At 41.9% G+C, this 16,965-nt stretch overlaps 1 long non-coding RNA gene across 2 annotated transcripts; it reads right to left on the bottom strand.

Moving 5' to 3' along the window:
- Positions 1-123: 123 nt before the first annotated feature.
- LOC148903430 (uncharacterized) lies at positions 124-16,541 on the bottom strand. 2 transcript variants are annotated; one of them, XR_016115751.1, is made up of 4 exons: positions 16,369-16,541; positions 2,442-2,962; positions 2,065-2,264; positions 124-1,976 (listed from the first exon to the last, which is right to left on the bottom strand). It is a non-coding gene; the product is annotated as an uncharacterized LOC148903430 (long non-coding RNA). The 2 variants fall into 2 exon arrangements; XR_016115750.1 differs by having other exon boundaries at positions 2,065-2,962.
- Positions 16,542-16,965: the final 424 nt, after the last annotated feature.

Consider the following 16,965-nt stretch of genomic DNA (forward strand, 5'->3'; position numbering starts at 1 on the left):
ACTGGTCTCTAAGACCAGACACACCCTCATTAGATAATAAAGTGTCTGCCTCTTCCAAATCCTCAGTGTCGTGATCATGATCATTTTCATCATCACTGACGGGCCTTCCTCTTTGTGAGCTCGTCAATGGCCAGCGTCTTGTTGTTCGCCAACCCAGTCAAAAACAAACCACTGTTGGATGTAAACATTGGGCCATCTGACGCTCTGACGTCAGACGTAAATCACGTAAAAATCCCTCCAGCATATGAAACAGTGCCTCCGCAGCACGGCACGCGGTGAAGCGAGTCAGTCTTAAAGCAAACATTCACAAACTTTGCGGTCTGAGCCAATAAATGTTTCTTCAACGTTCACGAAAAGTCTCGCACACGTCATTTCGGTACTTTCCATTGTCTTATTTTTTCATGGTTAAATTTATCAACACCACACTGACAATTGCAAGCTTAGTGTGCGTCTACCAAATCTTGGGCAAATGGGCATAGAGGGTCACGTGATGATTTCCAATTCTCATGACCGTATCACGAATTTTACCATCCATCCATCCATATTCCGTACCGCTTATTCCTCATTAGGGTCGCGGGGGGTGCTGGGGCCTATCTCAGCGGTCTTCCAGCACGAGGCAGGGTTGCCAGCCAATCGCAGGGCACACAAAGACGTACAACAGTTACCTCAATCTTATTTTCTGTGTCCTCTACGGTTGGCTGCAAACGGGTTCAGGGTTTCCCCAGGCTATTGCCCGAAAGTTGCATGCACTGCAATTGTATTACTGTATCACTAACAATCTGAGTCCTCGATTTTGATGTCATACAATGCTGATTGTCCAAAATGACATTCATCGTTAATTACGATCTGATACAAATGGTAATCTTACAATAATGTTTTAAAAATCATTTTGCATTACACTTCACAACGGCCCCCCCAGTGGGCAAAATTAGTTTGGCACAGCGGGCCAGAAAAGGCTCCTGATGTCACCCTTAATTAAACCTTAGGTATTCTGATTCTGATTCTTCTGACATCAAAATCATCATTACAAGGTGGTGATGGCGGGTGCGGATCCCAAAAAGCAGGCAGGAGGGAGTAGGAGATTGTGTTTGACAAATTGTATTAAAATAAAGTCAGTAGGAACAAAATCGAAAACATCAAAATCATCTGAATGGAAAAAAATACAAAAGTATCAAAAGAAAACCAAGATTAAAAGTCCGCCAAGGTTAAACAAACCCATGCACAGCATACAATGCATGCGATTGCAGACAAAGCATGCAACAAACAATGAACCGACACCAGATGGTCGTGCCGGGAGTCCTTTTAAGTGTCACTGATGAAAACGACCAGCACCTGCGAGGCTGCAGGCAGGGCTGACGTCGCTACCCGTTGGTCGCCAATCCGAACGTGGCAGTCCGCAACTGATCGGGACGACCAACACCTGTGCAGGTGCAGGCGGGGCCGACAGCGCCCCCCGTTGGTCGACAACCAGATCATGACAATTTTGTGTCTTCTTGGGCTGAAGACGAGCCTGTGTTTTTTTTTTGGTCCCATAATGGTAAAATTATCCGCAAAAAGCTCCAAGGAGGCGATCGACGTGTGCATTCAATGAGAAGGGGTGTGGAAAGTAGCGCCGGCTGGAGCGCTGTTCGGTCGTGTGCTTCCGTCGACGATCACTCCGCCAGATCCAAAGGTCGTGTGCATTGGTGTTCTTTCGCCGAAGATTACTCCACCAGCCGTGGTGGGTGTGTATCATGAAAATAGCGCGTATTTCAAGGTTTAATTTTCATAAATTTGACGTTCATAAGATGAAAAGTTCGTAAGATAAGGTGTTCGTAAGCTGAGGTCTCACTGTACTATATTTCATTTATAAGCGCCTTTCAAAACTCTCAAGGTTCCTTTGGAGTCACAGAATAGGTTTTTCTGTGGGTGAGTAGCGGCAGCCACACGCGCCAGCGTTCGCTCAATACAGTTGTTTAATACAGATACTGGAAAGCCTGTGAAAGATTTAAGATGAGAGCACATATATGATCAACATGTATAATATGCTATCTGTTAGCATTGGTATGTTAGCAGCTAACATACCAATTGTCTCTGGAGGTCTGGGTTGATGTGTAGTTGCTCCTCCAGGCTTTGAAGAGAACCAACATCTTTGAGTGGAAACAGATTTATATCAAGGCCTATCTCTGCCTGATCAGTTGCTTTCATACTCTGTAGAGTGTGAAAGATGGTTTGTAGTTGCTTCATCATCATTTCTTGCTTTGTTAATATATTACGCAGCAGGACTGGGGGTAAAATGAATGAGAAAGAGAGATTGGAAATACGATAAAATCCATGTTCAACCCACTGTTACCCACTGAAGTATATACTCCAGCATCACCATTTTCCAGATGATTATGATTTTAGATCTCAACCAAAATTTTGCAGAGTGGATTTCTGTTCAATGATCAGATGTGACTTACAATATGTTGATGGTACTGCGGAAGATGTAGTGTGCATCTTTGAGTGCTTCATTGTACGGCCATCATTGCTGGTGTAATTCGGTCGTAACATCTCTGTGGCATGCTTTTTGGAGTGCACCTTGCTGCCAGTACGCCTTGGATTGTGCATCACACTACTGTCATTCCGTGGAGAACACATCTTACATGAAACTGCCCAATCTGCGAGTGAGCTATGAAGATCACCACCATTCTGGAACTGGTCTCTAAGACCAGACACACCCTCATTAGATAATAAAGTGTCTGCCTCTTCCAAATCCTCAGTGTCGTGATCATGATCATTTTCATCATCACTGACTTGATTGAAACCCTGTGAATTGTCGACACAAACATCCAACTCAGAATTGACGGAACCCAATTCCTCTGTTTCCACCTCCTTTCAAAGAGTTCTTTAACTCTCTTGGCAGCTCTCCTTCGGGCATTACTCCGATCATTATGCATCCATGTTTTCTTCATACCTTTGTAGAAGTGGATTTTCCTTCAACCTGAAACAGACAAATAATAGTCCAAATCAAAAAATTATATTTATATTTATATAAATATTTTTAAGAATTAAAAATCATAATTGAATATAAAAAACAAGCCCGGATAAATACAGAGGGTTGTGTCAGGAAGGGCATCCGACGTAAAAGCTTGGCCAAAACAAACATGCGGATCAAACCTCTAAAGATGGAGGACAATGATTTGCTGTGGCGACCCCTTGAAGGGAAAAGCCGAAACGAAAAGAAGAATTCAATATAAATGACCTCACACATTATTATTATTGTGAGCACAAATGTGTTTTTATCTCTGTGTGACTTTTGATTGGAGGAAAAGCCACCTACTGCCAAAACAAAGCTGGGATAGGTGTGGTCAGAGAGAATGAGCGGATTAGAAAATGGATGGATCTTCTTCTTTTCCTTTCCACAGCAACATTCAAAAAGGCAAAAACTATACTCACCATTTGATGAGATGATTATCCCCAAATATAAACATGTTTTTTAATAAACAGTATCACTATTGCAGCAAACTGAATCAAAATCTTCTTCTTTTCCTTTCGGCTTTTCCCCTCAGGGGTCGCCACAGCGAATCAATGTCGTCCATCTATCCCGGTTTTGTGCATCCTCTTCTCGCACACCAGCTACCTTCATGTCCTCTTTGACCACATCCATAAACCTCCTCTTTGGTCTTCCTCTCGGTCTCCTGCCTGGCAGTTCTAAGGCTCAGCATCCTTCTCCCGATATAGTAACTCTCTCTCCTCTGGACATGTCCAAATCATCTCAGTCTGGCCTCTCTGACTTTCCCTCCAAAGCCTCTAATTTGAGTTGTCCCTCTAATGTACTCATTCCTGATCCTATCCAACCTGGTCACTCCCAAAGAAAACCTCAACATCTTCAGCTCTGCTACCTCCAGCTCTGCTTCCTGTCTTTTCTTCAGTGGCAGTGTCTCCAGTCCAAACATCATGGCTGGTCTCACCACGGTTTTATACACTTTTCCTTTCATCCTCGCTGAAACCCTTCTATCACACATCACACCTGACATTTTTCTCCAGCCGCTCCAGCCTGCCTGGACAGGCTTCTTCACCTCTTTTCCACACTCTCCATTGCTCTGGACAGTTGACCCAAGTACTTAAAATCCTCCACCTTCTTTATCTCTTCTCCCTGTAGCATCACTCTTGCACTTGGATCCCTCTCATTCACACACATATGTTCCGTCTTGCTGCGACTGATCTTCATTCCTCTCCTTTCCAGGGCATATCTCCACAGCTCTAGTTTCTCCGCCAACTGTTCTCGCTACAGATCACAATGTCATCTGCAAACATCATGGTCCAAGGAGATTCTTGTCTAATATCGTCTGTCAGCCTGTCCATCACCATAGCAAACAAGAAGGGGCTCAGAGCTGACCCCTGGTGGAGTCCCACCTCCACCTTGAATTCCTCAGTCATACCGACAGCACACCTCACAACTGTCTCACAGTCATGATACATGTCTTGCACCGCTCTAACATACTTTTCCGTCACTCCAGACTTCCTCATGCAATGCCACAGCTCTTCTCTGGGCACCCTGTCATACGCTTTCTCCAGATCGAGAAAGACACAATGCAATTCCTTCTGACATTCTCTGTACTTCTCTATCAGCATCTGTATGACTTCATCAAAGTCCAACCAAAATGTCTCCTTCTCCGCCAGCTCACATCCTACTTGTGGGGCATACCCACAAACAACATTGAACATCACACCTTCAGTTCAATCATTCTATCTGATACTCTTTTTACTTCTAAGACATTCCTAACAAACTCCTCTTTTAAGATAACCCCAACTCCATTTCTGTTTCTGTCTTCACCATGATAGAACAACTTAAACCCTGACCCTAAGCTTCTGGCCTTGCTCCCTTTCCACCTGGTCTCCTGGACACACGGTATGTCTACCTTCCTTCTCTGCATCATGTCAACCAGCTCTCTACCTTTACCTGTCATTGTTCCTACATTCAAAGTTCCTACTCTTAGTTCTATACTCTTGGCGTTCCATCGCTCTCTTTTCCTCCGGGCACACCTCCCTCCTCTCCTTCTTCGACCAACAGTAGTCCATTTTCCACTGGCACCCTGAAGGTCAACAGTACCAATGGCGGCCGTTGTTAACCCGGGCCTTGACCGATCCGGTATGGGATTCATAGGTTTGATTCGCATATTTGTTTTGGCAAAATTTTTTACGTCGGATGCCCTTCCTGACACAACCCTCTGTATTTATCCGGGCTTGGGACCGGCACAATAAGACACTGGCTTGTGCCCCCTTGTGGCTACAAACTGAATCAAAATAAATGTCATTATATTTCAGTTCTTCCCACACTACGATGTTTGTTAAATAAATATGGGAAAAAAATGTCAGAAATATAAATAAAACGCAGTTTTATGGATACGATTCACCATTGAACGACGGCCGTAATGCCAGCTATGGGGGCCCCCAGAAAGGGTTATTTTTTAAATCATGTCCGAAATCTCTGACAGCATCTCTGACTTTACAATGGCCTCCACCTTTACAAATCTTCCCGAAATCGAAACTGTCACGAGCGGTTCAGGTTATATGAGATTCAGAGCGGTTTGTTTTCAAAATTTGCACGCTTCAGTCTCGATTTGGAAACAGCAAGTGACAAGTTAAAAGAAAAAAATACGCATAAATCTTTAAATTGCAGCGCAAAATATTTTTAATATTTCCACATGCCAATAGAGAGAAGTCAAATGTGTGCGGAGAGCACCACGTTTACCCAGCTAAAATGATCATACGTCATTTAAAAGCACTCTTCAAACTTTTGTCTAGACCAGCCATGGGCAAACTACAGCCCGCGGGCCGCATACGGCCCGTTATGCTTTTTAATCCGGCCCGCCGAACTTGTCCAAATTATAGTAAAAACAGTGTCTGAAACTCATGACAAAAAGTTAGCAGACAACAGGCCAGATAACTGAAAAGTTGCCTGCCCCATTTTTCACAACTTGAAACACAATGAGACAACTAATCACATTAAAAAAACATTGTCACGAAGTATAAAGTTTTCTAAATCAAGAATGTACCTACTACAAATGCTACCTTGCTAAATTTTCGGTAAACGTGCATGGCTGTAGATTGTGATTCAGTAGTCGAGTGTCATTGCGGTGCACAATGCAACGTTTGCATTGCTTCCTACGAGCCACTAAGCCCCTTTCATAAGTCTCACGTAAACTTTACAGTCACGGTTTGATATAAATTTACGTTTTATAGCGTCACACATGTTGTTAGCTTCTTTTGAATCTTTCTTCTGGGCTGAGGTTCTGTGCATCTATTTTGGAAAATGACTTTATAACTTTATAACGCTTGCGAAAGTCCGGAAGAAAGAAGCAGGCTTCTGATTGGCTGCCGTGCCGAGTATGCAAATTTCAACTGCAAGTAGCCTATGTCTGTGTGCTCGGCGATCGTACACGTGTATTGTTTGTGCGTGAGGGCGAGGGCGTCAGTGGAGAGTTTGTAGAGCGCGCAGTCAGGACAATCCATCCATGATTTGGCGGAATTTAAAACAAGTAGGTATTATTGAGCTTGAATATTTCGTTGTGTCGTGTTGATTTCTTTAACTTTGCCCCTTCGATGAAAACTTCAATGAAAATAAAAACAGACGCGATCTTGATAAATCACAGTGCATATGTTATTTTAATCTCTTTCCATTTCCACCTCCAAGTATCTGCGAAATAGTATGTAAACGCCATATTCCTTGAGACAAATTTATTAACTGATCAGGGATATTATTCACATTTGAAATACAGTTAATAAATTGGGTTGTAGTGTTCTTACTGTGCTATGAGGTTTGTACACACTGCATTTAAAGGACAACCGGCACCTTTTTTTTTTTGTTTCCCACTGAAAAACGTTTTATAGCATCGAAAATACCCAAATCAGGCAGGCTGATATTTTTAGTTCAATGAAAAACACCAATAAAGATGACTTCAAAATGAATCCGGAAATGGCCAGTTTCAGAAGGTGCCACCCCCTTGTTCGTGACGCCACACCAAGACGTCTTGCCTTGCTCGAGAATCAAAACAATGGCTTCAGATTCGGAGAAGATGCTTTCTTGTTACTCATATGATTCAAATAGTTCTAATGAGGAAAGCATCAATGTTTGCAATTGATTAAAGGTTTCCTCCAATATCAATTCGAGCCGTCAATGACAGCAATGTAGCACCCAGAAAATGCAGAAGATTGCGCCCAAGCTCCGTTGGAAATGGGCTGATTTGTCAGCTGGGAATTTGTGTCAGCGAATATCAAATAGTTGTCTTGGTGCAACACACAACCATTGCGTTATGTGTTTTTCTTCTAATTTCGCCATCAACACTGATCAACACGAAGTTTTCAGACTAAACAAAGTACCGCAAAATGCATTGGGTGTCGCTTTCTCGGTCAGGGGCGGTCCAAACGTGACGTCACATGGGGATCGTCATCAACTCGAAAACAAGACTTCATGAATATTCAGCGCGAGTCTTAAAACGTAAACTATAGCTATATGCTGTGGAATCTTTGTAAAATACTCCCAGTCAAAGTCATTTGAAGTGATTTTACAAATTATGGACATAACTTGTTCGGAGGCGTTGGTTGTCCTTTAATTCTTTAGGTTTAGTATTTCCGGCCCAAACATTCCTTCCAAATGCTCGTGGCCCGGCCCCTCTGTCAAATTTTAGAACCCAATGCGGCCCTCGAGTCAAAAAGTTTGCCCACCCCTGGTCTAGACTTTAGACAGAATTGCCTCTGTATTGTAATTGCTAACGTACTGCCACAAAAGACAAACATTATCCTCAACAGAAAATAATTGCGTTTACGCACCTACTTTTAGAGATGTCGCACAAGACTGGACGTGGGAAATCGTGGCGTGGGAAGTTTGGTACGGAGCCCCTGAGGCAGGGGTCGGGAACCTATGGCTGGCGAGCCATATATGGCTCTTTTGATGATTGCATATGGCTCGCCGATAAAACTAAATATATATTGTCGTTTTGTTTCGCCGTTCATTTCCCGTTGGGGCTGCAGTTGGCGGAAAGCGCAATTTTGATTGGATGGCACTGACCTAGAATCGATGAGAAGGTTTCTTCAGCCGTCATCTGTAAAAATTTGAAGGTTTCGGACGTTTCGCCTCCTATCCAAGAGGCTTCGTCAGCGAACTAAAGTCTGACTGGTCGTGTAGGCCCTATTTATATATCCCTAATGTCCAGACATGGTGGCGCCGGACACAGCTATGATAGGTCCCTACTCTCTGGTTGAGAGGGGGGCAGAGGACCCCTTCCTGTGGCCCCACTGATTGTTCCTACATTCCTGACTAACGACTGGCCTATTTGCCCCACTCCCACCGGTATCACCTCATCAGCATTACGACCCTCATCAGCATTACGAATGTTGCCTAACCTGTTTTGCCTAAGCAGGCTATTGTATGAACGATCCAAATTGAACCTCACCCCACCAGACCGGTTTAATGAAGGATTTTGTTGTTTTATAAGAATCGCTTCTTTTACCCCCCTTTCAAACCATGTACGTTCTTTCGCTAAGATTTTGACCTCATTGTCGTCAAATGAGTGGTTGCTAGCTTTTAGGTGCAAATGTACTGCCGATTGAGGCCCACTTGTATTATCCCTGCGATGTTGATAAAGTCTTTTTTTGAGAATTTGTTGAGTCTCCCCAATGTACTGCTCTTTACAATTTTCATTCTTACAATGTATGGAATAAACTACATTACTTTGTTTTTCATTTGGTAGCCTATCTTTTGGATGCACTAATTTTTGCCTTAACGTGTTTATCGGTTTGAAATAGGTAGGAATTTTATGTTGCCAAAGGACTCCTTGTAATTTTTCAGAAACTCCTGCAATGTAAGGTACTGCTACTCCTCTCCTTTTTGTATCTTGAGAATTATTGGTTTCATTCCCTATTCTTTCTTTCTGACATTTGTTGAATGACCACTGAGGGTACCCACAGTTAGTGAGTGCTCTCCTGATATGTTTTGACTCCTTTTCTCTACCTTCAATGCTAGTTGGTATTAGTTTAGCCCTATGCTGGAGGGTTCTGATAACTCCTAGTTTGTGTTGTAAAGGGTGGTTAGAGTCAAAAAGTAAGTATTGGTCAGTGTGCGTAGCCTTCCTAAAGACTTCTGTTTTTAGCGCTCTGTCCTCTTTTATAATTACTTTACAATCTAAGAAGGCCAGTTGATTCTCTTTAATGTCCTCACGAGTAAATTTAATGTTGATGTCTACAGAGTTGAGGTGATCTGGGAAGGATTGAATTTCTTGTTTTTTAATTATGACAAAAGTATCGTCCACATATCTAAACCAGTATCTAGGTTTTGTCCCCGGGAAGGATGTGAGGGCCTGTTTCTCCATCTCTTCCATGTAAAGATTAGCCACTATGGGTGAAACTGGTGAGCCCATAGCACAACCATGAATTTGTTTATAACATTTTTCCCGAAATTGAAAATACGTAGTATTAAGGCAGATTTCTAATAATTGGCAGATGTGATCCGGTTTAAGTTTGGTTCTTTCATGCAGAGAAACATCCGCCAGCAGTCTCGTCCTCACCACTGAGACTGCTGCTGGGGTTGGGACAGATGTAAAGAGAGAAGTCACATCGTACGATGCCAAAGTTTCCTCAGGTTCCAATATGAGGTATTTGATCCTCTCTACAAACCCTGTGGTGTTCTCTACGTGATATTCCGTGTTACCAACCAACGGAGCTAAAATAGTTTTTAAATATTGGGCTACATTGTATGTAGAGTAGTCAATGCTACAAACAATGGGTCTGAGGGGGAACCCTTCTTTATGTATTTTTGGCAGGCCATAGATACATGGCGTGGCCTCTCCCGGGTATAATCTAAAATACATCTGTTTGTCTATATGTATTCCTTTCTCTAACTTTTGGAGACAGTCTATCATTTCTTTCTTGTATCTATTGGAAGGGTCCCTTTTTAGTTGCTCATACGTGTTAGAATCACTGATTAGCCTATTTATTTTGTCTTCATAATCCAATGTGTTGAGAAGCACTGTGCATCTTCCCTTGTCTGCTGGCAAAATAGTAATATTTTTGTCTTTTTGTAGAGTAGTTAGCGCCTTTCCCTCTTCTAATGTTATGTTGGACGGAGGAAGTTTGGCACTACTGAGAAGGGCTGATATTTTAATGCGTAGATCATCTGCCTCTGCATACGAAAGTTTGTTATTTTTAATCGCCGATTCAGTAGCTGTGATGTAATCTATTGTTGGTATAGTTTTAGGAGTCACTGAGAAATTTAAACCTTTGGTTAGTACCGCTTTTTCTGTCTCTGAGAGATCTCTGTCTGACAAATTTTTGATCCAATTCTCCCTTGAAATCTGTTCATTCCTAATTTTTCGCGTGTTTACCAGTAGCTGAGATTGTTTCAGTCAAAGTAATTTTTGAAATTTACCCTTTTGTCTCTCTTTGGTTTTGCTGTGGTGCCTCATATAACCGGATTTAGTAAATTCACACACTTCCTGATAGATTCTGTGGGTAAGTTTAGTTTGTAATCGCTGATAATAAGTTTCTATTTCTGACTGTTTGTTTTTTAACTCTATGTTAAGTCTCCTAATTCGCAAATTTAGTATTTTCCTAGTATAATTTTGTTGCATTTTATCGGCTAAGATCGATGAGAAGGTTTCTTCAGCCGTCATCTGTAAAAATTTGAAGGTTTCGGACGTTTCGCCTCCTATCCAAGAGGCTTCGTCAGCGAACTAAAGTCTGACTGGTCGTGTAGGCCCTATTTATATATCCCTAATGTCCAGACATGGTGGCGCCGGACACAGCTATGATAGGTCCCTACTCTCTGGTTGAGAGGGGGGCAGAGGACCCCTTCCTGTGGCCCCACTGATTGTTCCTACATTCCTGACTAACGACTGGCCTATTTGCCCCACTCCCACCGGTATCACCTCATCAGCATTACGACCCTCATCAGCATTACGAACGTTGCCTAACCTGTTTTGCCTAAGCAGGCTATTGTATGAACGATCCAAATTGAACCTCACCCCACCAGACCGGTTTAATGAAGGATTTTGTTGTTTTATAAGAATCGCTTCTTTTACCCCCCTTTCAAACCATGTACGTTCTTTCGCTAAGATTTTGACCTCATTGTCGTCAAATGAGTGGTTGCTAGCTTTTAGGTGCAAATGTACTGCCGATTGAGGCCCACTTGTATTATCCCTGCGATGTTGATAAAGTCTTTTTTTGAGAATTTGTTGAGTCTCCCCAATGTACTGCTCTTTACAATTTTCATTCTTACAATGTATGGAATAAACTACATTACTTTGTTTTTCATTTGGTAGCCTATCTTTTGGATGCACTAATTTTTGCCTTAACGTGTTTATCGGTTTGAAATAGGTAGGAATTTTATGTTGCCAAAGGACTCCTTGTAATTTTTCAGAAACTCCTGCAATGTAAGGTACTGCTACTCCTCTCCTTTTTGTATCTTGAGAATTATTGGTTTCATTCCCTATTCTTTCTTTCTGACATTTGTTGAATGACCACTGAGGGTACCCACAGTTAGTGAGTGCTCTCCTGATATGTTTTGACTCCTTTTCTCTACCTTCAATGCTAGTTGGTATTAGTTTAGCCCTATGCTGGAGGGTTCTGATAACTCCTAGTTTGTGTTGTAAAGGGTGGTTAGAGTCAAAAAGTAAGTATTGGTCAGTGTGCGTAGCCTTCCTAAAGACTTCTGTTTTTAGCGCTCTGTCCTCTTTTATAATTACTTTACAATCTAAGAAGCCCAGTTGATTCTCTTTAATGTCCTCACGAGTAAATTTAATGTTGATGTCTACAGAGTTGAGGTGATCTGGGAAGGATTGAATTTCTTGTTTTTTAATTATGACAAAAGTATCGTCCACATATCTAAACCAGTATCTAGGTTTTGTCCCCGGGAAGGATGTGAGGGCCTGTTTCTCCATCTCTTCCATGTAAAGATTAGCCACTATGGGTGAAACTGGTGAGCCCATAGCACAACCATGAATTTGTTTATAACATTTTTCCCGAAATTGAAAATACGTAGTATTAAGGCAGATTTCTAATAATTGGCAGATGTGATCCGGTTTAAGTTTGGTTCTTTCATGCAGAGAAACATCCGCCAGCAGTCTCGTCCTCACCACTGAGACTGCTGCTGGGGTTGGGACAGATGTAAAGAGAGAAGTCACATCGTATGATGCCAAAGTTTCCTCAGGTTCCAATATGAGGTATTTGATCCTCTCTACAAACCCTGTGGTGTTCTCTACGTGATATTCCGTGTTACCAACCAACGGAGCTAAAATAGTTTTTAAATATTGGGCTACATTGTATGTAGAGGAGTCAATGCTACAAACAATGGGTCTGAGGGGGAACCCTTCTTTATGTATTTTTGGCAGGCCATAGATACATGGCGTGGCCTCTCCCGGGTATAATCTAAAATACATCTGTTTGTCTATATGTATTCCTTTCTCTAACTTTTGGAGACAGTCTATCATTTCTTTCTTGTATCTATTGGAAGGGTCCCTTTTTAGTTGCTCATACGTGTTAGAATCACTGATTAGCCTATTTATTTTGTCTTCATAATCCAATGTGTTGAGAAGCACTGTGCATCTTCCCTTGTCTGCTGGCAAAATAGTAATATTTTTGTCTTTTTGTAGAGTAGTTAGCGCCTTTCCCTCTTCTAATGTTATGTTGGACGGAGGAAGTTTGGCACTACTGAGAAGGGCTGATATTTTAATGCGTAGATCATCTGCCTCTGCATACGAAAGTTTGTTATTTTTAATCGCCGATTCAGTAGCTGTGATGTAATCTATTGTTGGTATAGTTTTAGGAGTCACTGAGAAATTTAAACCTTTGGTTAGTACCGCTTTTTCTGTCTCTGAGAGATCTCTGTCTGACAAATTTTTGATCCAATTCTCCCTTGAAATCTGTTCATTCCTAATTTTTCGCGTGTTTACCAGTAGCTGAGATTGTTTCAGTCAAAGTAATTTTTTAAATTTACCCTTTTGTCTCTCTTTGGTTTTGCTGTGGTGCCTCATATAACCGGATTTAGTAAATTCACACACTTCCTGATAGATTCTGTGGGTAAGTTTAGTTTGTAATCGCTGATAATAAGTTTCTATTTCTGACTGTTTGTTTTTTAACTCTATGTTAAGTCTCCTAATTCGCAAATTTAGTATTTTCCTAGTATAATTTTGTTGCATTTTATCGGCTAAGTATCCGGGTTCCAGGGGTGCTTGCTTCAAGCATTTAGGAATTAACCGGCTCTGTCTACATCTAAGATTGAATCTGAGGTGGTTCTTTAAGTCAGCTAATTTAAAGGTGGCCTTTTCTAAGTTACGTACCAGCAGAAGGATGTCTCTCCCAAAGTTGGCAGCAATACGTCTGTGCAAGCTCTCAGTCGTACAGGAGTGGTCCATCGATGAGAAGGTTTCTTCAGCCGTCATCGGTACAAATTTGAAGGTTTCGGACGTTTCGCCTCCTATCCAAGAGGCTTCGTCAGCGAACTAAAGTCTGACTGGTCGTGACGGCCCTATTTATATATCCCTAATGTCCAGACATGGTGGCGCCGGACACAGCTATGATAGGTCCCTACTCTCAGGTTGAGGGGGGCAGAGGACCCCTCCCTGTGGCCCCACTTATTGTTCCTACATTCCTGACTAACGACTGGCCTATTTGCCCCACTCCCACCGGTATCACCTCATCAGCATTACGACCCTCATCAGCATTACGAACGTTGCCTAACCTGTTTTGCCTAAGCAGGCTATTGTATGAACGATCCAAATTGAACCTCACCCCACCAGACCGGTTTAATGAAGGATTTTGTTGTTTTATAAGAATCGCTTCTTTTACCCCCCTTTCAAACCATCTACGTTCTTTCGCTAAGATTTTAACCTCATTGTCGTCAAATGCACCTAAAAGCTAGCAACCACTCATTAGGGATATATAAATAGGGCCGACACGACCAGTCAGACTTTAGTTCGCTGACGAAGCCTCTTGGATAGGAGGCGAAACGTCCGAAACCTTCAAATTTGTACAGATGACGGCTGAAGAAACCTTCTCATCGATGGACCACTCCTGTACGACTGAGAGCTTGCACAGACGTACTGACCTAGAATGGCCGAAAGCGCCATTTTGATTGGATGATAGAGGCCGTCATGTTGAAACAGGTAAACGCCCCTTTAAATGAGCCCAACTAGTGCACTTCAGCGTGAATGCACCGGAGCATGAGAGGAGAGAAAATGTTCTGATTCTAATTTGCAATGAAACAATACCAACGATGAAAGTCGAACGTCAGTGACATTTTAACAAGCCCGATGTTAACGTTAGCATCAACATACTTCTGCGAGAAGTAGATTGCAGATAGCAAGTGTGGAAGCTTATGAACTGTGTGCAGGCTAGCTAGCAGTAACTTCGCCTCTGGACCGGCAAATTGAATTTCATTCCGATCGTTTGCCTGGATTGTTACCAATCACGAGGAACGGAAAACCATTCATGTTAACGGTGAGTACTATCACAAGGTTATTTTAAATAATACATTCTGATATTTTGCTGAAAAGTGTCCGCGCGTGCGCGCACGCGAGCGTTTGTATGTGCGCGCGCGTGTCCGTGTGGCTCTCACTGAAAAACATTTCTAAATATTTTACTTTTATGGCTCTCTTAGTCAAAAAGTTTCCCGACCCCTGCCCTAAGGGGACATTGAAGAAAAAAAAACTTTGCGAGATCTCGCAATACTATTGCGAGATCTCGCAATACTTTGCAAGGTCTCGCATTCTTTGCGAGATCTCGCAATCTTTTTTTAAAAAATGCGCGTTCATGTACTTCCGGGTCAGCTTGGCTCAGGTAGACGCTCACGCGCGCTGCTTATTAAGAGAAGGCAACAACTTGGCACATCATGGAGGAAGACTTGGAACACTTCTTGCAGTCAAGAAATGTCCCTAACGTGGACATTGCACGTATGAAAAGCGACAAGGTGGGCATACAGCTACACAGTCTGATGTAATAAGCAAAACAAGAGAAACATGGACATTTTTCTTGAAGTAGTATTGGTAGTAGAAGGTCAATAAAGTGAAAAGTGAAGCTAATCGCAAAGTTTTTTTTTTCTTCGACGTCCCCTTAGGCCCTAAGTCAGTCTCACTGCTGGACTTTTACTCCGCCCTCAAAGAGGAGAATTTTCCACACCTGAGGATGCATGCTCAGAGGATCCTAGTCATCTTTGGATCTACCTATCATTGTGAACAGGCATTCTCAGTTATGAAGTTCAACAAATCCAAACACAGATCCTCTATGACTGATGACCACCTCTCAGCTGTCCTTCGGATAGCCACTTCAGACATTCCGCCAGATTTCAATGCCCTTGTTCAAGCCCAGAACAGACTGGATTATTCTCACTGAAGAGGTAACATGAGGTGGAAAACATTACAAGTTATTGTTTGTGGAGATTAACAAGTTAAAAATAAATTGCACTGGTTCAATAATTGTTTTTCTTATTTAATCAATACACCACAATTTCACATAACCTAATATAAATATTTACAGAGTGCTTTATTCTTCTGATTATCAGTACCAGCTATTCAAAATATTTAATTTGAGAATTTACAATGAAAGAAAGTTGGTGGCCCTCTGACACAATTCAGGTTTCTCATGCGGCCCCTGATAAAAATTAATTGCCCACCCCTGCCTTAGGGGCTCCGTAGCTTAGTGACAGGAGAGAGAGTGGAATTCTTCTCACTGCAACTTATTACTTCTTCATCTTCTTCTTCTTGCTTAATTGGCAGTGTGGCATTTATCGTTCAAGATGAGCGTAGGTGAGCGTGGTACATTGCTGTTGTACAAGGAGAAAAACCCACCTGAATTCAATTTCTGAAGCCCCTTTTCTCTTGAAATCTAAAAAAGAGCCTTAAACGTCATCTCCTCTATCCTGAGCATATATTAAATACTGATCACTGTTGCCACACTCTTGCTTAAGTTTTCTCCACTTCCCTACTCGAACAGACTTTTCATGTTTGAAAGTGACACACATACTGTATATGTACTGGATTTTCCTTCAACATGAAACAGCAGATAAATAATAGTTCTGTCCACCTGTGACGTTGCTGAGTGGTTTATTTTCAAAATTCTGGTGTTTCAGATACGTACAGCAATTAAGGGACAAGTTTAAAGAAAAAAACAAGCATAAATAAGCTTTAAGAAGTCACAAGTATGAAAGTTGAGAAATATTCATGAAGAAATATAAGACAAGGAAGTGGAGAAAAACAATGACAGAAAAGTGTGGCGACAGTGTGTGCGTTTGCATGCGCGTGTGTGCGTGTGCGCGTGCGTGTGTATGTACGTGTATATCTCTTGTGCTTCCATTCCAAACAGAGGACTCCGGTTCTTTGTACTGATGGTTAATTCTTTCATGTGATTTCACACTACCTTCACCACCACCACCACCGTAGAACACTTTGCCCGCTTTCAGTCCGAAATAGAAGTTTTTGGTCTTTGTCCTTTTGTCTTTTCCTTGCTAAACAGTACAGCGATAAAGCAAGTCGATTCTCGCCGTCTTCTCAGTAAAACTGAAACTTAAATAACGAAGCGTGGACAGCAAAACCTGCACCGGAAGCGACAACAAACCAACGCAATGTCAAGAAAATAAAGCACAGCCATCTGCTGGTCAACTATGGTATAGCAATCATAAATAAATGTATCAGCTGCAGTTACACTCCTACCAATCACACAGTGATTCTTGAACCCTTTACAACAGGTTGTCAAACTCATTTCGCATCGCGAGCCACATACGGCCTCGGGAGATGTCAAATGGGCCTGACCATTAAAATTATACCATACTCCGCTAAAATAGCAAAAATATCATGTCTTTCCTTTGTTTTGGTGTAAAGAAGCACAAGAACATTAGGAAAATACTGACATTTAATGAACTATATTTTTACAAAACATTTCATGAAACACCTCATATTTCCTTAGACAAATGTGCAATTTACATTTATCATTCACAAATACGCATTGCAACTGATC

This window comes from Hippocampus bargibanti, linkage group LG01 (genome assembly GCF_051943395.1).
Source record: "Hippocampus bargibanti isolate YZ-2025 linkage group LG01, ASM5194339v1, whole genome shotgun sequence".
Lineage (NCBI taxonomy): Eukaryota > Metazoa > Chordata > Actinopteri > Syngnathiformes > Syngnathidae > Hippocampus > Hippocampus bargibanti.